Raw genomic sequence first — 23264 nt, forward strand, 5'->3', positions numbered from 1 at the left:
AGAGAGACTCGGCAAGGATCTTGAGAGGTTCTGAAGACAAGGTGAGCTGCGGGAGAACCTCATAGCATTCAGGAATGGGCCTATCACAGCATATCTGCAATGACTTCAGTGAGTCACAGCTGAGCACCTTGCTTAGTAATGCACCCTGTGTTTGGAGATCATAAGTGACCCATGGTTCAAATCCTAGTTCCACCATTAATTAGCTGTGATATTTTAGCAAATTATTTTGCCTCTCTCAAAGCCCTATCTTACTCATTTATAAAATGATAGTGATGGTGGTACCTCCTCTGTCCTGTGGATTAAATGATATAATGAATATATTTTTATTTTTCTCAGAGGCTCTTGACCCCTCACTGTACCAACTGCTTCCATAAAATAGGGGCTCTAAGCCCATCCTACTGATTGGACTGTGATAGGGCTGAAATTCATATACACCCTGGCCTAAAGGGTTTTCTAATCTCATTCATCAGGAAGCATTTGAAATATTTTACCTTTTGAATTTGAATATACTTCTCTATTAAAAATGAAAAAAAATAAATACATAAAGAACAAATATATAAAGAACAAATAAATATATAAGGAACAAAATGAACAGAATCTCAGGAACATTTAACACCAAAAGGTCTAATATTGGGTCTTTGAAGACCTTAAAGGGGAGGGGAAACATATGGAGTTGAAGAAGTGCTCAAATGCAATGGCTGAAAACTTCTAAAGTTTTGCAAAAGACATAACCTATAGATTCAAGAAGCTGTGCTAACCCCAAACAGGATAAGCCTAAAGAAGTAAAACCATCTACTAAACATTAAAGACAAAGAGAAAATCTTTAGAGCAGTGAGAACACCTTACCTATACGGGAAAAACAACTTGAACTACAGTCAATTTCTCACCAGAAATCATGACAGAAGGGAGTAGTATAACAGTTTGCAAGTGCTGGAAGAAAAACTGTCAGTGCAGAATCCTATATCTGGTGAAAATATCTTCAGAAATGAAAGGGAAACCAAGAAATTCTCCGATGAATTAAAACTAAGAGAATTTGTTATCAGTGGAACTTCCCTAAGAGAATGTTTAGTGGAAATGATCTAAACAGAAAGGTAATGATAAAAAATGTACCTTGGAATGTTAGAAAGGAAGAAAGACAATGATAAGGAAACATAAGTTTAAATACAATGAATTTTATTTCTCTTGAATTTTCTACATTATGTTTGATGGTTGAAGCCAAACTTATACTCTCTCATGTGCTTTTAAATGCATAGTGAGGAAATATTTAAGCTAATTACATTTTTAAACAGGTAATAAAGGACATGCAGATCAGAAAGGAAGAAATGAAATCCCTGATTTCCAGATGACATGATTTTCTACAAAGAAAAACAACCCTCCTAGAACTACTGGGTGAGTTTAACAAGACTTCAGGATACAAAAATCATAACAAAAAAATCAATTGCATTTTTATATACTAGCAATGAACACATAAACCCCAAAGTAAAAAAATATATACAATATAATCAATTAAAAAATGATGTCCATAGATGTAAATCTAACAAAACATATGACAACTTATGTGCTAACAGCTATATTCATGCATTAACATAAGAAATATTTGACATAAAGATGTCAATTCTCCCCAAATTGATATAGGCTAAATCCAATTCCTATTAATATCTCAACAAGAGTTTTGTAGATATAGATATTTTAAAGTTTTTTTTTTTTATATGAAACAGCACAGAAACTAAAATAGATAAGCCAAGAAGAAGAAAGTGGGAGGAACCATCTACATGATTTCAAGACTTACCATAAAGCTTCAATAATTAAGAAGGTAAAGTATTGGCAGAGAGATAGGCACATACATCAATGGAAAAAAGTAGAAAACAAACTCAGAAGTAAGTCCACACACCATGCCCAACTGATGTTTCAAAAAAAGTGCAAAAGCAATTTCATTAAGAAATTATAACATTTTTGCCCACCCAGCATGATTTAGTGCATGAGAGGTGACCTATGAACCCTATGAACCAGGAGGTTATGGTTCGATTCCTGGTCAGAGCACATACCTGGGTTGTGGGCCCAGTCCCCAGTGTGGGGCATGCTGGAGGCAGTCAATCGATGATTCTCTCTCATCACTGACGTCTCTATCTCTCTCTCCCTCTCCTCTCCTCTCTGAAATTAATTAAAAAATAATAAAAAGAACAAATAACATTTTTAACAAATGGTGCTGGAGCAATTGGATATCTGTGGGTAAAAACTGAACTTTGACTTAAGTCTTACACATTATACAAAAAATGAACTCAAAATGGATCATAGACTTAAATGTAAAACATAAAACTTAAAAACTTTTGAAAAACACCTAAGAAAATCTTCAAGATGTAGAGCTAAGCAAAGAATTCTTAGATTTTACATCAAAAGTAAAATCCAAAAAGAAAAAAAAAATAGATAAATTAAATTTAGACTTAATATCTTTTGCTCTGAAAAATCCTGGTAAAAGGATACAAATACTGGTAGACTGGCAGAAAATATTTGCAAACCACCTATCCAAAGGACTAATATCTATAATATCTAAAGAACTTTCAAACCTCAATAGTAAAAAACAAACAATCCAGTTAGAAAATGGACAAACAACATAAAGAGACATGTCATAGAAAAAGTATACAGATAACAAGCACATAAAAAAATGTTCAACATCATCAGCCTTTAAATGAAATTAAAACCACACTTATCTCCTCGTGTGTCATATGTAAACTTTTAGTTTAATATAAAGACCAAAGAATAGAAAATTTATAAAATATATAGCACATGATAAAAGACAAGTGCATGGCCCATCCCTGGGCACTATAATACTTGCCAGATACTTTTATGTGCATTATCATATTTTACTCTTAAAACTTTTTGCAGCAATAATTTAGAAAATATATAATCAATATTTTCTGGTTAAATTATTAAATTGTTGGGTTATTGAATAGTTGAATGACTAAAAAAATGAATGAATGGTGTAATAGACTGAATGCTTGTGCCCCCTCCCCATATTTATATGTTAAAAACTAATCCCCAGTGTGATGGTATTTGGAGGAAGCCTTTGGGAGAAGCTTAGGTCATAAGGATGGAGTCCTCATGAATGAGATTAGTGCCCATATGAAAGAGATCACAGAGAGCTCCCTCAAGCCTTCCACTATGTGAGGACACATCAAGAGAACAGTTGTCTATGAACCAGGAAACGGGCCCTTGATCTTAGTCTCCCTAGCCTCCAGAACTGTGAAATAAATGTCTGCTGTTTAAGCCACTCAGCCTATGGCATTCTATTATATACTAGAGGCCCGGTGCACAAAATCCATGCACTCAGGGCGGTGGGAGAGATCCCTCAGCCCAGATTGCAAGAGGGTGCAGGTCAGGCAGAGGGACCCCACAGGCGCAGGATCAGGGCTGAGGAGGGAGGCGGGAGGTTGGCCAGCCAGAGAGGGACCATGGGAGGGCTCCAGGGCATGTCTGGCCTGTCTCGCTCAGTCCCAATCTGCTGGACCCCAGCAGCAAGCTAACCTACCAGTTGGAGCATCTGCCCCCTGGTGGTCAGTGCACGTCATAGCGAGCGGTTGAGCGGCCTTAGCATATCATTAGCATATTATGCTTTGATTGGTTGAATGGCCGATTGGACGACTGGACACTTAGCATATTAAGCTTTTATTATATAGGACTAGAGGCCCGATGCACAAAAATTTGTGTAAAAGTAGGCCTTCCTTCCCCCAGCTGCCGGCACTGGCTTCCCTCCGGCACCTGGGACCCGGGCTTCCTTCCTCCAGCCACCTGCAGGCACCCAAGACCCGGGTTGGCTTCCCTCCAGCCTGGGCTTTGTCAGGAAGGACGTAGGTCTAATTAGCATAATACCCTTTTATTATTATAGATTCTATTATCGTGGTCCAAATGGATTAAGGTGGACACATGGATGGATGTTTGAAATCAGTGAAGTGTGGAATGATGTAAAACATGGAAGATATATGACATTTATAAGCATGAGGTTAAAGAGCTTCTTTTAAGTGAATTCTGGACACTGTACCATTTTAAAGCCACAGGGCTGTGAACAAAAAGGTTCAGGAGCTCAAAGAATATTAGAAAAATGAGTCACCTTTTAAATTGTAAACAACAGCTCCATAGGTGGTAGGCATCTTTGGAAATATCACATAACTTCTTGGGATATGTCCATGATAAGATGTCCTATTTATACGTTTTCCTATTAAGTGCCGCATAACCTGTTCATTTGCTGGGCTGAGTACTAGTATCTTTGATCTCTCAGGCTTCTGGCTGCCCACACCTAGAATATCCGCTGTTTCTTTACAGCGTGGCGGGAAACACAATGGCAATCTTTCTCACCAGGAAGGCCTCGAATGGAGCAACATGTGTGCTGGATGATCACTTACTTGCCTGCCTTTGACCCTTGACAGGACTTGAACTCCAGTTTCTGAGCATTCTGTTTCCTAGCGTTGGATCAGAGGTCACCACACTTGACCGCTGGCCTCTGTGTGATCTCTGACTCCCAACTGACAACCCCCAACTGGTTTTGATTATCCAGCACAGTCGGCAGCCCCCCAGGGTCCAGAGGGCTCTTCCACTGTTCCCACCAGCTGTTGCTGCCTTTGTTCCCTCTCCCTCAGGGTGCTGGCCAGCTGAAACCTACAGCCCTAACCACGGGGGAGGCCCCTCCAAGTGGCCTCCTGAGCTGACTTTGATTGAATGCTAACGATGATTATTAGGAGTGCCCATTTTCTGAAATGCTAACTGTGTTGCTACATCCGTCATCTCATTTAATTTCTATCGTGAGGAGGATATCATTTATCCCTGCCTTTTGAGGTCAGGAACTGAGGCTCAGCAAAATCGAATGTAATCGCCCAAGTTCACACTGCCAGAAAGTGTCAGATTTAGGACCTATTATTTTTACTCCAAAGCGATTTCCCATGCTTACTATTTATTAAAGATTCTGCGTAGAGCATCCTGGTGTTGGTCTGGGTGCTGAATGCACGCAATGTGAACAAGGTTTGTTTTCCTTTTTAAAGATGTTATACTAGTATTTTCCACTATACTAGACAGCTCTGGAGCAGATTTTAACTCCTTCCAATCCTACCTATTATCTAGCCACAGCTGCAGTAACTAGATCCATGAAGCGCTGACCAGCTTTAGCAGTTGCAAGCTGTCAGTACCTCACCTCAGCCCTCTGACTCAGCTTAGGACATTCGTGGGAAATCATGCCACTCATGCTTGCACAATCCAGAAGCGCTCTGGAGCTAATGCCCATGAGCTCACCCTTCACAAGCACGGGGTAGGAGCCAATGAGCCACTTCCCCCTTACATCACCCAGCAAGAGCTCCCAAAGGCATCTGCTAAACCTCCTCCAAAGATCCTGTAGCAACAAGCACCAGTGAACCACAGCAATAGTGAGCTGGAAAAGCCATCTTTGTTTCAGGTCCCCTCCCTCCTTGTTTCACTCCCCACACACAAGACTGATTCTGGCTTTGCTTTGGGGGAAACCCACGCTGACTCTTCCTATCAGTGAGTCTGCTGAATTAGTGAGTCCTGATTTTTTTTTTTAAATCTGCCAATCATAGTTGTACATCTTACAGGTCTGCATGATTGTGGGAAACGATTAATCAAGTTTATTTGATTTCTTAATCAGTTAATTTTCTAACACTGCAGGCAGACACCCTCTGGAATGTATCACCAACATATATTTGTGAAGCTTATTTGTTTTGCATTCATAAGGGAACTTCCATTAACTGCTAAGTAAAATTACTCCGGTTGGTTCAGAAGTACCCAGAGTGGCTGTGAATGGTTCTTATGTAAATGGTAAGTAAAACCTTTGTTTAATGATAAAAAATCTAACAAATTCACAGCAATTCCTCTACATTCCTGAACTTTCTTTCTGCTCCCTATAAACACTGTGCTTGACAGGATGTGAATTGTTTATATCGGAATGGTTTGAGCCTATGCTGGCTTTAGAATATACTTTGAGCTCATCTGACCACTGCTTCTCTGACTGATTGAGGTGAGGAGGAAGGTAAACAGGACAGACACTTTAGAAATGCTTTCTGTTGGTTTTGATTCTCACCTCTGACCTTTCTGTTTACCTTCTGCCCACTCACACCTCACATGACCTCACACCTGTGGTGCAGTGCAAGCTCAGATGCAAACAAAGCAAAGGTCCAATAAAATCGCTTCTGTAGAAAGCTGCCTGTGCAATCTCTGTGGATGGGGAGGAAAACCAGATGAATGAAGTTGGTGGAGGGAACAAAACGGAAAAACTAATGCCTTTCTTCCGTTTTATAGAGATCTGGGGTTAAATTGCTTTCCATGAAATCACCTTAGCAAGTAAATTTGGATTAAAGCAGATAAGCTTAGAAATCCTCGCATCCTTCAGGGAATCAAATTCCAGGTAATTATTATCTGAGAAACTGGAATCGATGGTTGTGCTTTTTTTCTGAATGCCAATCAATTAAAAAATATAGGACTAGAGATCATATATAGGTTATACCACCTCGGCTGCACTTTTAAATAGTTTTTCTTTATGACAAGCAGTATCTAAGCTGTATAAGTTAGCTATTACAGTCAAAACAGAGCTGCATTCTTTGACCAAACATCAAGGTTAGTCACATCAAAACAGTATTTGAAAGAAAGGATTCCATTAGCGGCTTTACTGTGTTTTGTGTTTGAAACAAAGCCTAACATCCGTGTTCAGAAGGGAGTTAAACCAGTGAATGCCAAGCTTCAAGAGAGACTTTCTAAAGTATCCAATGTAAAGAGTACATTAGAAAAATGGGAAAATAGACATACATGCAGGTGCACATACATGAAGGACTAGAGATCTGATTCGTGACAGTGGAATCCACCTTTTTATCTTTACCAAAAGCATTTACTGAACAGTAGCCTTTAGGTGACTCTTTTCAGTCTGAAGATTTCTTCTTCCCATACTCTGTTCCAGCCTCTGCATAGCGTTTGTGACATTTTATTATAGCTTGTTGCATATCATCTGTCTTCTCAACCAGACCGCCAGGGCAAGAGGAGACAGAGGCCCTCTCAGCCACCTCCACGATGCATGTGGCACCTGGTGGGCAGGACTGAAATGTTTTAGTTAGTGAATGATTAAAAATTATCGGAGAGCTGAATCGAAGCTAGTGGTATCCAAGCTTTCTCTTTGGTTTCTGGACACACCTTGGCTCTCCTCGGGAAGGCTGAGGTTCTGTATATATTGTGGCATGTAAACTATTAGCTTAATATAATGTCAAACTATGGAAAATGTTACCAAATACACAGCATACCATAAAAGACAAATATCTGTGCCATCCATGGGCCCTGTATTGAGGGTATATTATTCACCAGGCCCCTTTGCATCCATTTTCTTGTCCCCTCACAACACTTTGAGACAATCCTGCCCTTTATTTTCAGATCGGGAAAAGGAGATTCCGAAACCTCAAGTACAGTGGGGCCTTGACTTATGAGTGTCCCGACTAACAAGTTTTTTGAGATACCAGCTGTCTCTCGGCAGATTTTTTGCATTGAGTTGACAGAGTGATTTGAGTTAACGAGCTCCTTAACGAGCTCAGTCTCAGAACGAATTAAACTCGTAAGTCAAGGCCCCACTGTACTTTGCCCAGAGAGACAAGGCCAGGCACAGAACCCAGGTTTCCAGAATCCAAGGGAGGGCTTCTTTGAATGGAGTTTAGCTGCTTTCTCTCTTTAAAAGTATTTGTTCAGACAAATATTTTAAAGGGGGTGGGAATATGCAAACTAACAGCCTGGCATTGTTAAAATTTAACAGGAAACAACCTGTGGATGAGCTGAGTTGCTCACTCTTCACTTGATTATGTTGTCATCTTGAACACACAAACATACTCTGCTTAAAAATGAAAAATGTCTTTCATAAGACAGTCGTTCAGCTCTGCCCCTGGCATGTTCTGTTCAGCACAATGTTGTTGTTATTTTTCTTTTAAATCTACAGGCTTCTTATTCCAAATGCAGAAGTGACCCAGGCTCATTTGTGTTTCCATGCTGTAATTTATTCTTACAGTTAGTCCTCATGTTTTATTGACAATTTTCAGGTTTTGCTTTTAAAATGCATTTGTGATGCATATGTAAGTTTTAATATAATGGGATCAGCATTTTTCTCCTGAAAAACATACCTTTAATTGTATAGATGCCAATAAAACTACGCTACTTTGCTGTATAGAAATTCACCTTATAGGCCACTTTTTAAAAACATAGCTGTCCTGCAAAATGCAACACTTGTTCAGACTGAGAGACATAAAGGAACAAAGATATAAGAATTCATTTTGTAGCACCATGAATTCTTTGATCAGCTGTCTCTCTTCTTATAGCTATTTTTCTCCATTATTACATTTCTACGACTCCAAATGGGGAATTATAATTCTGTAAGGCGGTGGAATGAGCTGAGCCTCGCAGATGCTGAGGCAGCTAGTTTACTATTAGATTTCAAAGGCAACAATCCCAAAGTGACGCCTGAGGAGATCTGTTTTTATTTGGAAAACAGAGAGCTCTAGATGAATAAAATGGCAGCTTTACAAATGCTATTCAGAGCAACTATGTAAATAAGTAGCTTCCACAGCCACAAGTATAGATGGGCAAAGGAACACGCCAAGTGACATTCAGATTTTATTGCATTAATGTCATCTCCCTGAGTATGGGGCAAAATAATTTATATAAATGTCTATAGAGGAATAGAAAAACAAACCACTAAATACACATTTTGGACAATTGATCATCCAACAATATAATCCTTGATTCTAAATGCTAACAATACCTGATTCTTTCTACAATGTTTCACTCATTTCTTTATTTGAGCAACTAGAGATCTCTAATGACCTCCTCACTGCATCAGACGTGGTGGGACTAACCTCATTCAACACAAACAATTGTTCAGAATAGGGTTTTGTGAACTGTGCTTAGTAGCAGGTGCTTTCTGTTGAAAGTGTCTTCTGCATGATTCCCCGCCAGTCCCATCTATTTCAGTTTTTCCTTTCTTCTGGTAATGTGGTCATGCTCATAGCTTCACAATCATTGCCGTGTGAAAAACAGGGTGTTGTCGTTATTATATGTAAGTACATATCTCAATTCTGGTGTGTACTGAGGCGCAGAGGTTAAAATGGCCTCCCTCGCTACAATTAGTGTTTGTGCATTTAAGTGACATCCAGGAGTCCAGTTATTATTTAAAGCAGTTGATCCCGAGTACTGGTCCCTCCCTGATTCCACTCTGTGATCAAATTCTTACCCATTATGAAGATTAAGGTTGGAAGGTTTTAATAAAGCTATTTTGTTTTAATTTTGAAATTCTACTTTTTCAAAAGTAGAATTAGTATGTCATTAGTATGAAATGGTGGAGGTAATTGATGGTAATATTTGGTTTTTAAGTCCTTACTTGGATAAACTAAAGGTTGACAACTATATGTAAGTTCCACAGTTATTTAGACTTTTCTGATCTGTAAGATCTAAGTATTACTATCAAAAATTGTATTTAAAGATATGTTGAAGTTAGTTATTTTTTGGATAAAAAGAAGAAAGTCATCTAACAAAGTTTCATGGATATTTTGCAGATAAATCTTAGATTGAGTTAATATCTAATTTTAAAAGGCAGAAGAATAGTAACAATTATAAAAAATAAATAAGAAAATATTACCATCAGTCTGGGGAAAACTAAGCAAGACAGGAGATTCAGAAGTCATAATAAGGAAATGTTATAAAGATTTGACCTTAAGAGTCCCAGTTCCCAGAGTATTCATTTTCCAAGTCCCTTCAGTCATCAGAAGTCTAAGTTGTCATAACACAAAAAATAACCAGTAATAAATACTAATACCTCTATTTCTTCCATGATTGATACATATTTCTACCCATTGTGTCAATGAATTAATGATTATCTAATGTTTCAAATAGAAAGTAAACAATTCAAATTCAATATAAATTAATTGCTAACTGAAATTACAAACTTATAAACCAGTGGTTCTCAACCTTCTGGCCCTTTAAATACAGTTCCTCATGTTGTGACCCAACCATAAAATTATTTTCGTTGGTACTTCATAACTGTAATGTTGCTGTTGTTATGAATTGTAATGTAAATATCTGATATGCAGGATGGTCTTAGGCAATCCCTGTCTGTGAAAGAGTTGTTCGACCGCCAAAGGGGTCACGACCCACAGGTTGAGAACCACTGCAACATTTCAGGATTTTGTGAAGTTGATTACATTGTTTGAATCATAAGCAAAGTCACTGACAAGTGAGGATCCAGAAGAGCTGGACCAATTAACAACTACTATAGATGTTCTGAGGCAAAAGAAAAAAGACCTCTAATATTTTTGCAAAATAGGTCCTGTTTATGATCAATCTCACTAGGAAAGCACCAATATTGTGAAAGGCTTCTTTAAATACTAGAATACAAATTTGACTTGCATCTTATCCACTATCAAAAGAAAGTAAGTGTGTTTGCATGTTTTAAGAATTACCTAATTTTTAAAATTAAACTTAATATAACATAAAATCAACTTATTTATTTTCATTTTATTTTAAAAATAAAAACTAAATCAATTTAAAATATTTACTATAACATTTTGTTGTGTTTAAGGTGGAATCACTTAAAGTAGACTTTTTGTGTCAGCTCTCTTTGGACAATTGAGACCACCTGTCCATAAACATAGATGCTAGATAGATGATAGATAGATAGATAGATAGATAGATAGATAGATAGATGATTGGTAGATGGATCTAGAGCTAGATAGATAAGCAAAAACTGAAAAAGTTATTTGCAGCACCAGTATCACTTTATAAAAAAACCTTTTAATAAAAGGCATTTTTAAATATTTTAATATATAAATTTTATAAAATTAGTATGTAAAACATAAGCCCAGAATGAAATTCTAGTGAAGATTATGAATTTAGAGCTAAGATTATAAAGACAGGTTATGATTCAGAGGAAATATAGATGGACAATAAAGCTGTGAAGAGATGACTAACTTCACTAGTATTTAAGGAACAGTAAATAAGCTAAAGCAGTAAGCTAACAGTTTCACCCATCAAATTGGCAAAAATTAAATATAAATATATAGTTATTAAAATTATAATTTAAAATAAGCATATTCCTTGATCAGACAATTTGACATCTAAGACCCATTTTATACAAACTAGCAAGGATATATAAAAATATGTATACAGGGTGTTCATTGTATTATTATTTGTAATGGCAAATAAAAAAGCTTACTAGAAAAATGTCAATAAATGTGGAGCATTCATACAATGAAATATCAGTTATTTAAAAATGAAATGTGATCTGAAAAAAAAGCCTAAAATCTAGTATTATGTGAAAAAAGACCAGGAAAAAAAGCAAACAAATTTGTTCAATATCATTTCATTCCTGTAAGTATATATGTTTAGCGCGCGCATACACACACACACACACACACACACACACACACATTAAAAAATCAGGCATGATATTGACCAAATTCTTAAGTTATTATCTTTGGGAGTTAGAATTAATAGGAAAGGCAGTGATTCTTGCTTCTTACTTTATAGATGAAACAATGAGTGAACTTCATTCTTTGCATTTTTCAATATTTTTAAATACAAAAAGGAAATAAACTGGGAAGAAAACCAGTGGCGAATAAAAGGCCTGGGATCTTATCTGAGGCTGCAGATGCTCTCCAAGGTGGGTACCATGGCCGAGAAGGAACTTAGAGCCAGAATTCATTTATTCCTCACACATGGTCTCTCTCGAGGCTGGTTCAGGCCCTTTCACCTGGGTCCAGAGACCCACAAATATCTGTGTATAGATTTCAGGGGGTCTGTAAGTTTGAAAGTGAAACAAATTACATCTGCATTTTTATTAACCTCAAATTAAAATTTAGCAGTTTCTAAAATTAAGGATATAGACAACAATCCCCAGAAGTGTTAGGAGTACCTTCGACTTTGTCACCAATAGAAACCAGATATTTTTATACCTCATTACAATTGTTACAGACATATCAAAATATTGCTATGAACTTCTCTGCCCTCAAAAGAAGTCATTTTAGACCTTCTACTAGCTCAACATAGTAATAAAGAAATATGTCTATTAGTACATCACAGATTTAGGGATATATTTAAAGTTTTTAAGCATTTTGATAACTGTATATTAGAATGACTGGCTTCATTTGTAATTCTTTTTTTTTTTATTTTATTGATTTTTTACAGAGAGGAAGGGAGAGAGATAGAGAGTTAGAAACATCGATGAGAGAGAAACATTGATCAGCTGCCTCCTGCACATCTCCTACTGGGGATGTGCCCGCAACCCAGGTACATGCCCTTGACCGGAATCGAACCTGGGACCTTTCAGTCCGCAGGCCAACGCTCTATCCACTGAGCCAAACCGGTTCCGGCTGTAATTCTTTTTTTTTAATTTTGTGAATTTAAATGTTATTTGGAAAAGGAGACCATCAGATTCACTAGGCCCCTCGCCCCCCTGCCAGAGATTTCATGGCACAAACATAACAAGGTTAATAAAACAAGGTTAAGAATCCTTTTAAATACATTGGGATGTAGTAAACACGGTGCTAGATTGTAATTTAGTAGTTTGCAGCCCTACTCTTTACATACAGCCTAAACATGGCCTTGAAGCCTTTTGAAACCTCTAATCTGTATGAGGCATGTTTCCAGGTGCTGAGAAGACCATGCTCAATGAGCAGTTCATTGAGCTACATTTGCATCTGGAGGAATGGGGTGGGGAGAGGGCAGATAGAAAACAAACAGGGGATCAAATAATTAATTACAGATATAATTAAATTCTATGAAGAAAATAAAAGTCCATATATAGGCGTTTGGATTCTTTTCTAAGTGCATCTGAAGCTATGGCTATCTTAAGCAGAGTGAAAAATTGATTGCAGGAGAAGAAGAGATAATGGCAGTTTGGAATACAGAGATGGAGAAGTGAAAATGGAGAAAAGTGGAAGGAAATGGACTATGTTGTGATTGCTGATCAATAGTTTTCCTCATTCCACTTAAAGAATATAAAATCCATTCTAGAAATTATAAAACCAATCCCCCCAAATCACTAGTGAATTCTGTAGGTTAGACTACGTAATACCTGAACAATTCCATTAAAACATGAATCAAACTAGTTATTTGACATGATATAGAGAGGCAATAGTATGGCTGGATACAGAAGACTGAGCTCCATCTTGTTTGTAGACTCAAGGAAAACAAAGTCAGATTCTGTGAAAACAGTATGTTGACAAAGGATGCCATTCCAACTCACCAGAAAAGAAAAAAAAAAAAAAAGGAATCCTATCATATCCAGAAGATTAAGGACAAAATGTTCTATGATCGTGTTTTCCACATGAGATATGTATGGCCACGCTTGCAAGATAGAAGCTGCTGGCCAGCTCCTAGCAACACAGAATCTTTCCTAACAAGGAGCCTCTCTGCTCAATGACACGCAGCTCTCATCAGCAACAGCTGTGTGATCATTGTTACGGCCTGGCAGCATCAACAGCTGTGGCAAAGAGCCTTAGTAATATGATCGTCAGAAGTGTCCATCAGGGATCTGATACAACACAATTATGTCGCCGCTTCTGTTGTTGCTGTTGTCATTACTACAGTCACCATTCGCTGAGCTCCTACTCTGTGCCCTGCCATTTACTTACTAGGCGTTTATATCTTATTAACGCCTCAGACAAGCCCGTGAGTTACGTACTACTTTCTATGACAGTTTAATGTATTTATTGTATGTCAGGTATGCATTGTACGACGAGTAAAAATCTGTTAGACATCTCCATCACTATAGAAAGTCCTGCTTGACAGCACTGGGATAAATGCTTGAGCAGATGTTCTGGGCAGTCCATTCAGTAATCACTAGCCACATTAGTTATTGAGCTCCTGTAATGTGGCAATAGCAAATGAAGAACTAAACTTAAATTTTACTTATTCAAATGTTATTTAAAATTTTTAAAAATATATATTTTCATTGATTTTAGAGGGGAAGAGAGAGGGAGAGAGAGAAAAACATCAATGATGAGAGAGAATCATTGATCAGCTGCCTCCTCTAGTTGGCTACCATATTGGACAGTACAGATCTAAGACAAAGTTTAATGGCTAGCAAGTACCAGAAGTAGGGATTCAATCCTGAGATTATCTGACTCCAAAGTCATGCTTTAAAAAATTATTACTAATTGGGACACATAAAGGATGCTGTCATGTTTGTACATTAGAGCTTGTCAGTTACTGCTTATAGCTATTTTCTTGTCTATGACCTAGAAGACCCCAAAGTGCCGGCCCTCTGAGCAATCTGCCACTGGGAATCCTACAGCAGTGCCGCCTCCTATGGGCACTCTGGTGTTACGAGTCCCTGGTCATGTTTAGCAAGCTCAATGTGGATGTAGGAAGCCAAAGTAACAGAGAAATTATTGGTGCCAGATATTTCCTGTTTGTCCCTGGAGATCTGCTCTTCACTGTTCCCCACGCTGCTGTGGTCTCAGGAACCTGACAATCTATGGCCCCCTTAGCAGGGCTTCCTTGTCCCCAGCTTCTGGTTGGTTCCAGACAATGGAAGTCCCTGGTTGGAACTTGAAAGATAAGAGAGTGAGGTCAGGTCTTCATTCCTCCCAGCTCTCTCTGCCAGGCTATCATTTAGCAGTGGTTACATAATTCTGTTTGAGCCCATAGTCCTGGTGAGTGGCTCTCTTCTCAGCTGCAGGTCTCACCAGGCTCCAATAACTGTGTCTTCCCTTTTCCCTGCAGCCAGGACTGATAACAGCTCCCTACTTGTGCCAGTCCTGGCTGCTTCATTGACTCTTATTGGCTTCTCTTAAACCTGCCCTCACTTTCTTTCTCCCATCCATTTTGAATGTCTCATTTGTTTCTTTCTGGGGACTCTGATGGAAGCACTATTTCATGAATAAGTATTATCTTATGAATAATAAATATTATTTCAGAAAGTGGTTATCACATGTTCTTATCCACAAAAATACAGCTTTACCAGAAAAGCAATGTCGGATGGCCTGAATTTTATTTTGATACCAAAAGGATCCAAATATATATATATGAACAAGAACATTCATTGCACTATTTTTTTCTTTATTAAAAAGAACAAAATCACATATCCATAAGGAGAGGAATGATTACATTTTAATGTTTGTTCCGTAATAAAAACAATGTAGTCATTAAAAGGGATGAGGAATATCTTTAAATATCAAAATAGAAAGATGTCTGTGATATATTTTAGTGGGGGAAAGGTTGTAAAACTGTACATATAGTAGATTATAATATTTCTAAAAATAAATGTGAATTCATTTATTCAACAATATATATTGAGTACCTACTATGTGTCAGGGATTGTTATAGGCCAGTGATAGTGAACCTATGAAATGCGTGTCAGAGGTGACACGCAAACTCATTTTTTTTGGTTGATTTTTCTATGTTAAATGGCATTTAAATATATAAAATAAATATCAAAAATATAAGTATTTGTTTTACTATGGTTGCAAATATCAAAAAATTTCCATATGTGACACAGCAGGAGAATTAAGTTAGGGTTTTTCAAAATGCTGACATGCTGAGCTCAAAAGGTTCGCCATCACTTTTCTAGGCTCTAGGGATTTAGCAGGAATAAAAACGACACAAATGCCTGCCCCCATGGAGCTTGCATTTCACTGGAGGGAGGCAGGAAATAAATAAAATTACTCAAATCTATAGTACGTTAATAGGTGAAATATGCAGAAAGAAGGGTAGAAGATGTTGGACATGAGGCACAGTGTTGGATACAGAGAAAGCCTCACTGAGAAAGTGATATTTTAGTGAAGTCCTGAAGGAGGTGAGGGGGGCAAGCTATGAGTATAACTAGGAAAATAAAATTTCAGGCAGAGCCAGTAGGATGTGCAAAGGCCCTGAGACTGAAATGTGCCTGATGTGTGGAAGAACAGGGAAAGAGCAGAGTGGCAGGAACCTATATAGTGAGTGAGGAGGAGAGTCCTAGGAGAAGAGCTTGTAGAGTTATTTAACTACACATGCTTGTATGTGGATTTTAAATAGTCTAGAAAAATACCAATCACACTCCTAACAGTGATACTCGTGAGAAATGGGAAACATTCCTTCTTTTTGAAGAGACCGTCAGTTTTAATTTTATGCACTGATGTATTGTTTGAATTAGGTGGTTTGGCTTTTAACATTTTAAACTGGTTTGTTTGTGTTTCAGAGAAAGATCAGAAAACAAAAGGCCTCATAGAAATTTCCAAAAATAACTCTCCAAAATCACCCATATTTTCACAGAAAGTGACAAGAAAATTTTGATCAAAATTGCATATTGATGTGACCTGATTATTCTGAGTGTTAAAACTAATCATGAGGACCTTGGTGCAATGAGTTCCACGCTGATTATTCGTGTCATGTCTTGCCAGATTCTAGAGCCTCTGACAGTGGATCTGCCTTTACTTCTATTAAATTTAGGGAATTTGTATATGAGAATATTCTGAGATGTCACCATTGTGATTCATTAAGCAAACTATCAGCCTTAATAGAAGCTAAGGATGGCCTGAAGCAAATTGTTAGAAGAAATTGGCTAATATAACTTGTTAGGTTCTTCAATCAGAGTGTAATTGCATATTCAACAAAAATCCCGGGCTGCCACTAAGACAACAGCTCAAAGACGACTTCAGCTGACATGTGTGAGGTTTCTTTCTGTCTATCACACTGCTTATTTTTATTAGAATAGTTATCCTTTTCAAAAACAATGGGACCTCTTTCTTTCCCCCTCTGCCACATGAGTTGTACAGTTGGAGCTTATATTTCATTGGAGGGAGGCAGGAAATAAATGAAATAATTTAAATCCATGCAGAAAGGGGGATAGAGCGTGTTGGATGGGGCACAATGTTGAACAGGATTGTCCGAGAAAGCCTCTGCCACATGAAGTTTTGTATTTCTCTTCTCTCTTCTAATTCCCTTTCTCTCACCTTTGATTTCTCATTTGGTGCCCTGTTTTCCTTTTCCCATGTACACTAGTTCCCCCTTAACAGCCAGGGATGCATTCCAATACACCATGGATTCATGAAACCATGGAAAGTACTGAATCCTATACAGCTAACCTTTCAACAACACAGATTTGAACTGTGTAGATCCACTTACACACAGATTTTTTTTCAATAAATAGAAATGCTGTTTTAGATCCATGGTTGGTTGAATTCATGGATGTGAAGGGTTGACTACAAAGTCAAAACTTACATGCAGATTTTTTATTTCTTGGTGTTAGTGCCCCTACACCTTCCCCATTGTTTAAGGATCAACTGTATATATTATGTCTTCTCAAATATATATGCATGTGTGTGTGTATATATATATATATATATATATATATATATATATATAAATGATTAAGTTTAATTTATAAATTCAGCACAGTAAGAGATTAACAATACCTAATAATAAAATAAAATAATTATAGGAATATACTGTAATAAAATTATGTGACTAGAAACACCAATTAGAAAGGATATATGTACCCCTATGTTCATAGCAGCACAATTCACCATAGCTAAGATTTGGAAACAGTCTAAGTGCCCATCAGTAGATGAGTGGATTAAAAAACTGTGGTACATCTACACAATGGAATACTACGCTGCGGTAAAAAAGAAGGAGTTCTTACCATTTGCAACAGCATGGATGGAACTGGAGAGCATTATGCTGAGTGAAATAAGCCAGTCAATGAAGGAAAAATACCACATGATCTCACTCATTTACGTAATATAATGAACAACATAAACTGATGAACGAAAACAGATCCAGAGACAGAGAAGCATCAATGAGACCGTCAAACCTCAGAGGGAAGGTAGGGGAGGGTGGGGTTAAGGGGGAGAGATCAACCAAAGAACTTATATGCAAGCATATAGGCCTAACCAATGGATACAGACAACAGGGCAGTGAGGACATGAGTGGGGGAGGATAGGGGGTAACGTGGGGAAAAGGACACATATGTAATAACTTAATCAATAAAAAAATAAATTAAATAAAATTATGTGAATGTGCTCTCTCAAAATATTTTATTGTACTGTGCTTTTCACTTAAAGGAAACACTTTATGGCTTCTCCTTGGCATAGTCAACTACCAGGATCACTACTCTTGTGCTTTAGGGCCATTCTTAAGTAAACTCAGGGTTACTTGAACACAAGCACTGTGATACCCGGACTGTGGACCTGATAACAGAGATGGCTACTAAGTCATTAACGGGTAGGGAGTGTACGCAGCATGGAGATGCTGGATGAAGGGATGAATCCCATCGTGGGGGGGATGGAGTGGGATGACAGGAGATTTCATCACACTAGTCAGAACTCTGCACAATTTGAAACTTATGAATTGTTTATTCTGGAATTTTCCATTTAGTGTTTTTGAACCACAATTGGCCACGGGTAACTGAAACCATGGAAAGCAAAACTGCAGATAAGGGAGTGACTACTGAATCTCCTTTTCTAATTGATATCAAGAGTTCATAGCATGAAATTGAAATATATTTTAATAGACTTAACTTTTTTACCTTCTTTCTTTAAAAAGAAAAATATTGGGAAAACACAGTAAACATATAAATAAATTAAAATGCTTTTCACTTTATTTTTTTCTTAAAGAAAAAAGAAAACAATACAAAGGGCAAGGTGTGCACCATACCGTCCTGGTGACCAAATGAATTAAAGGAGAATTAAAGGAGAACTTGGAGAGGAAGAATGATATGTCTGTCTGTAGACATCGACAACCAATCACAGCCCAGCCCCCTGCATTCTGGTTGCCACTTCAGGGTCCTTCTCAACACAGGCCGCCACTCCATTGGCATTCAGGGTGGCACTGTTATTTACCATCCTGCCTTGAAAGCATCTCTGCTGGAGTCATCTGCCATTGAAGCTGGGCTGGACCACTTCCCCAGGATGACAAGGTAAAAACAGAACTAATAGGTCTCCTTAGGCTTAAGAAAGGCCCTCAGTGCTATAACTTGGATGAACTAGTCAGGGCTTTTCCCTAAGGCACCAAAATTCCAGGGGCAAAGTTGTAATAATTTTTGAAGGTTCTATAACTTTCCCACAGGCATCACTTTCTCTCCAACTACAGGGGACAGATTCCTCTGGCCAGACGGAGACCCTTCTGTAGCTGATGCACTTTATGGAAGTGTCCCCGGAACAGAGGTCAAGAGCAGTTGCCCATGGCCCAGGCCCCTGTCTCCTCTTCTGCTTCTCTCGCCCTCTCCACTGTCTGCCTTGTCACACTCCTACTAACTCAAGACTGCATTTTGTGCGTGTTGCCCCAGATCCCAATTATTGCTCAGTGGAACTTTAGAGTTACTTAATCCTTTTACACTATTCACTACCTTGTGCCTTCTTTTCAGGGTGAACCGGGGAAGTGTTAGAGCTAAAGCACAATTTAAAAATATGAGTCGGAAGCCTTCAAAATACCGTCTCCTTCAAAATACACTAACTGTTTTGTTCATTTTAATGGGAATTTCCTTTCCATTGGTGATTATAGGAAGTGGGGAAGAGTGCTGAGTGTTTAAAGCATTATGGTGCAAGATTAATGCATTCATTTTATCTTTTGAGTTTTTGTAGTTCTTACCACGGTGATCTTGGAAGGAGGACAGCACTGGCATTGAACTAGAGTTGCCCCATGTTAATAAAAGGCTATTTATTTCAACTAGATTTGTCTTGCGGTTTATTAATGGAGTGGGGATGTTTTGTTTATTCTTATTGCTACCAAATATAACAATATTGCAGCACGTACTGAACGGGTACTTGTGAGGAACAAATGGACCCAAATGAAAAAGCACCTTTTGGGCCCTGCAGTTCTGTACAAACCCACAGTGTTCCTGAGGTATCGTTGGAGAGGCCAGAGTCTTCATTGGTTGGATTTTTAAACCGGTCCCTTTGTAATCATGGAGACACAACTTACATCTGAGTACAGAATAGAATGACCACATCAGAACCGCATTGCTGACCATTTTTTGAGCCCCATGTCCCCTTGGGAACTTAAATTAGCATCTTGTTCCATTGACTTCCTTCATGTGGTAGAGGAGGCCTAAAAACTTTACTTCTTCTCAGTAGAAACAGCACAAGATCAAAACCATCAGGATAAAGGGCAGAGCACTAAGGAATCCCAGAAGATCAGTAAATGTAGAGCAGCGGTTTCCATGTGTACCTCCTGCCGGTGGCAGCAGCAGGGCCCAGGGCCACAGCCTGGCCTCCAGGGGCCAGGGGCACTTCTGCATTCATACACTTCTTCCTTCATTAAAAAAAGAAGTGAAAGAAACTAGACTCAATGTTTTTTAAGTCTACATTGATATAGAGATGACTATAATCCAGGTTGGATTCATTATCATATAGTCACTATTATTATGTTAATTAACTTCTGATTTATCTAAGAGAGATTAAAAGCACACCATTTTCCTGGGCCATGAGAAGTGAAATGCACTACAGCACTATGCCTGCTGTGCCTAATGAAGGAGTTGGTCCTGGCCTCCCCTGGCAGCTTGGCAATGCAAATTCCTGGGCCCTGCCCTAGACTTAACCAGAGACTCAGCAAGGTGTGTGGTGACGAGTCCTCCAGGCGATGCTGAATCACATTCAAGTCTGAGAGCAACAGGCTTAGCCAACCCAAAGCTACATAGGCGACCCTTACTCTGCAGAAGCTAGAAATTCTCCTCATCACCTCGATTTCACTGACAGGGTAGGCACATGACCTCCACTGTTTGGGGTCTACTTTTAGAGGTCAGAATGGGCAGGCATCCTTCCGACTAGCTGTCAAATTTGGCTTTCTCATATAGAAGATGTTTAACGCCTTGAGAAGTAACATGACACGATGGACCCAAGCACACAGCCTTTAAATAGTTAAATGTTTGTGAATTATTTTGAGAGATAAAAAGTTATATGCATTCTAGTTACAGTCTACATACATCTAGTATATAAAGAGATATATGTGTTTTAAAAATCACTGCACTTCCCTAACCAGTTTGGCTCAGTGGATAGAGCATCGGCCTGTGGACTCAAGGGTCCCAGGTTTGATTCTGGTCAAGGGCATGTACCTTGGTTGCGGGCACATACCCAGTAGGGAGTGTGCAGGTGGCAGCTGATCCATGTTTCTCTCTTATCGATGTTTCTAACTCTCTATCCTTCTCCCTTCCTCTCTGTAAAAAATCAATAAAATATATTTTTAAAAAAGAAAAGTGGATTTACTTTTTAAAAAAATCACTGCACTAAGACACACAATAAAAACCACAGGCCTTAGGAGGTTGGCACATACCATTGTTAGTGATACATTAAAGAAAAAAGAGATAGGAACCTAGTCAAAACAGTAATACAGTTTCCCCCCATCTTAAATGGCTAATAAATACACACATACTACAAAGATTATGGCGTTTTATCTTGAAAGAGACTTGAAGTTCACTTGCAGAGGTGAGCACCAGGCCTATGGCTTGTGAGTTACTGTGAAATGGCAGAGGTGTGTCTGAAACGTGACAGAAAGCTGTAACACTAGGTGTGGGTGAGTGTAGCTTCGGCCGTGTGTGGTGCAGTCATGTAGCCGGTAGATGTTTGAGGTGCGTGCATGTGTGCGTTTTGTGTATTCATCATCAGCTTGGTTCATCGGGGTGCAGTTTTCTGCAGTCACGCAGTATTGCTCTCACATGAAATCATGCGTAAGGAAATGCAAAATTTTCATTACACTCAATTTGTTCCCTAATGGAACAAATTCATATTCTCAAATAAGCATTATAGCAGAGCTGACTCTGTGTGTGTATAATGTTATAGTTCCACATATGAATTACATATATGTTTATGCCTACAGCTGTACGCTTATCCTATGGGCCCAACGTCATTGTTTGATACACAACATTAAGCAAAATGGACAAACAAGAGACTGTGTTTGTGTCTATTTATGTTCATGTATGATAAATCTGATTAGCAGTAATAGTTCACTACTCTAATATGATCCTGGGAAATTAGTTTGTATGCCAATACATAACATTTCAGTTGCGAATTTGAGCAATATCCATATTTATTAATTCTAAGGAGTAACTGGCAATTAGATTAGATTTTTTATTCATCTTCCACACTAGAAAAAATATTATTTATGATTTTAGATTGTGACATAAGCTTTGTGGATAACAAACATAAATGCTTTTTGGTTCTCATGTTGTGATACCAGTCATGGCAGTTTTAATCTTGCCCCAACAATTATTTTAAGGAATCCAATACAGACAGTCCTATCTTTTCAGGGTTCTAACACACACAAATGTCAGTGATCATGGCTTAAACACCAGTCACTTTATTGGTCATCATGCGTCTGCTATTCAGTTCATGTCTAGACAGCCAAGCATATCGTCGTGTTGCCCCCTTGGCCCTCAGTGATACACCCATGTAGACATTTTACAAAACTAAGTAATTGAAAGGGACTTCACCAAGAAAGGTGAACATGAAGCAAAGAAACAAAAAACACTGGAAGAGAATTTTGACCTTCATGTAAATGGAGTTATAACAGAATTGGCTGCCTGTGGGAAGGTTGACACAGCTGCGGGTGAAGAGACTATGAAAATGCAGAGAGAAGAACTTAGTGAAAGCAGATTATCTACCAAAAGGAGGACAGTAGTTGTGACCGAAAGGATGAGGATGTCCCAGGGGAAGAACCAGCAAAGTCTTCACAGTAAAGAAACTTTCATGATGTTAAAAGTGCAAAATGTTGGAAGCTCTGTGATGAGGCTCGCTCCGTATCATAAGGCACACGACAGGCACTGTCCAGACTCCTCTTGAGTTGTTGGGAAAAAATATGAAACACTTCACTTCTCAGTGTCTCTAATGTTTTCGATGACAGCATACTGATTGAGCATTAGTTTTACTGCTTTTTAAATTTTCTTATACATGGATAACCAACAGTAAGGTTGATGTTACATTAACCGTAAAATTAATGTTAATGTTTTGACAACAGATTTTAAAGGTCAAAGAACAATTGTAATTTCTCCATTGACTAAAATAACTTTGCACATTTCAGCCTGCAAGGCTATTTTTAACATCCTGTACTATGCAAATTGAGGAGTGCCTATATAACCCATGGAAAATGTGAATTTACAGTTATTTCTGGACTATCAACAGTAAGAAAAAATGTGCTAAGATGTTCTTTTTTAGAAAACTAGGATTATTTTGTGTTGCCTATTGCCAAAAATCCATGCAAAATCACTGGTCTCATTTTTGTATAATTATTTGTTTAAACATTATCTTTGATAACTGTTATCCATGAATCCTGACCCC

At 38.2% G+C, this 23264-nt stretch overlaps 1 long non-coding RNA gene across 1 annotated transcript; it reads left to right on the forward strand.

Annotated features, from left to right (window-relative positions):
* The first annotated feature begins 1296 nt into the window (after window positions 1-1296).
* Window positions 1297-19644, forward strand: LOC118651418. Its single transcript, XR_004966232.1, has 4 exons — window positions 1297-1389; window positions 5668-5817; window positions 18612-18913; window positions 19087-19644. It is a non-coding gene; the product is annotated as an uncharacterized LOC118651418 (long non-coding RNA).
* The last annotated feature ends 3620 nt before the right edge of the window (window positions 19645-23264 follow it).

This window comes from Myotis myotis, unplaced genomic scaffold (genome assembly GCF_014108235.1).
Source record: "Myotis myotis isolate mMyoMyo1 unplaced genomic scaffold, mMyoMyo1.p scaffold_m19_p_3, whole genome shotgun sequence".
Taxonomy (NCBI): Eukaryota; Metazoa; Chordata; class Mammalia; order Chiroptera; family Vespertilionidae; genus Myotis; species Myotis myotis.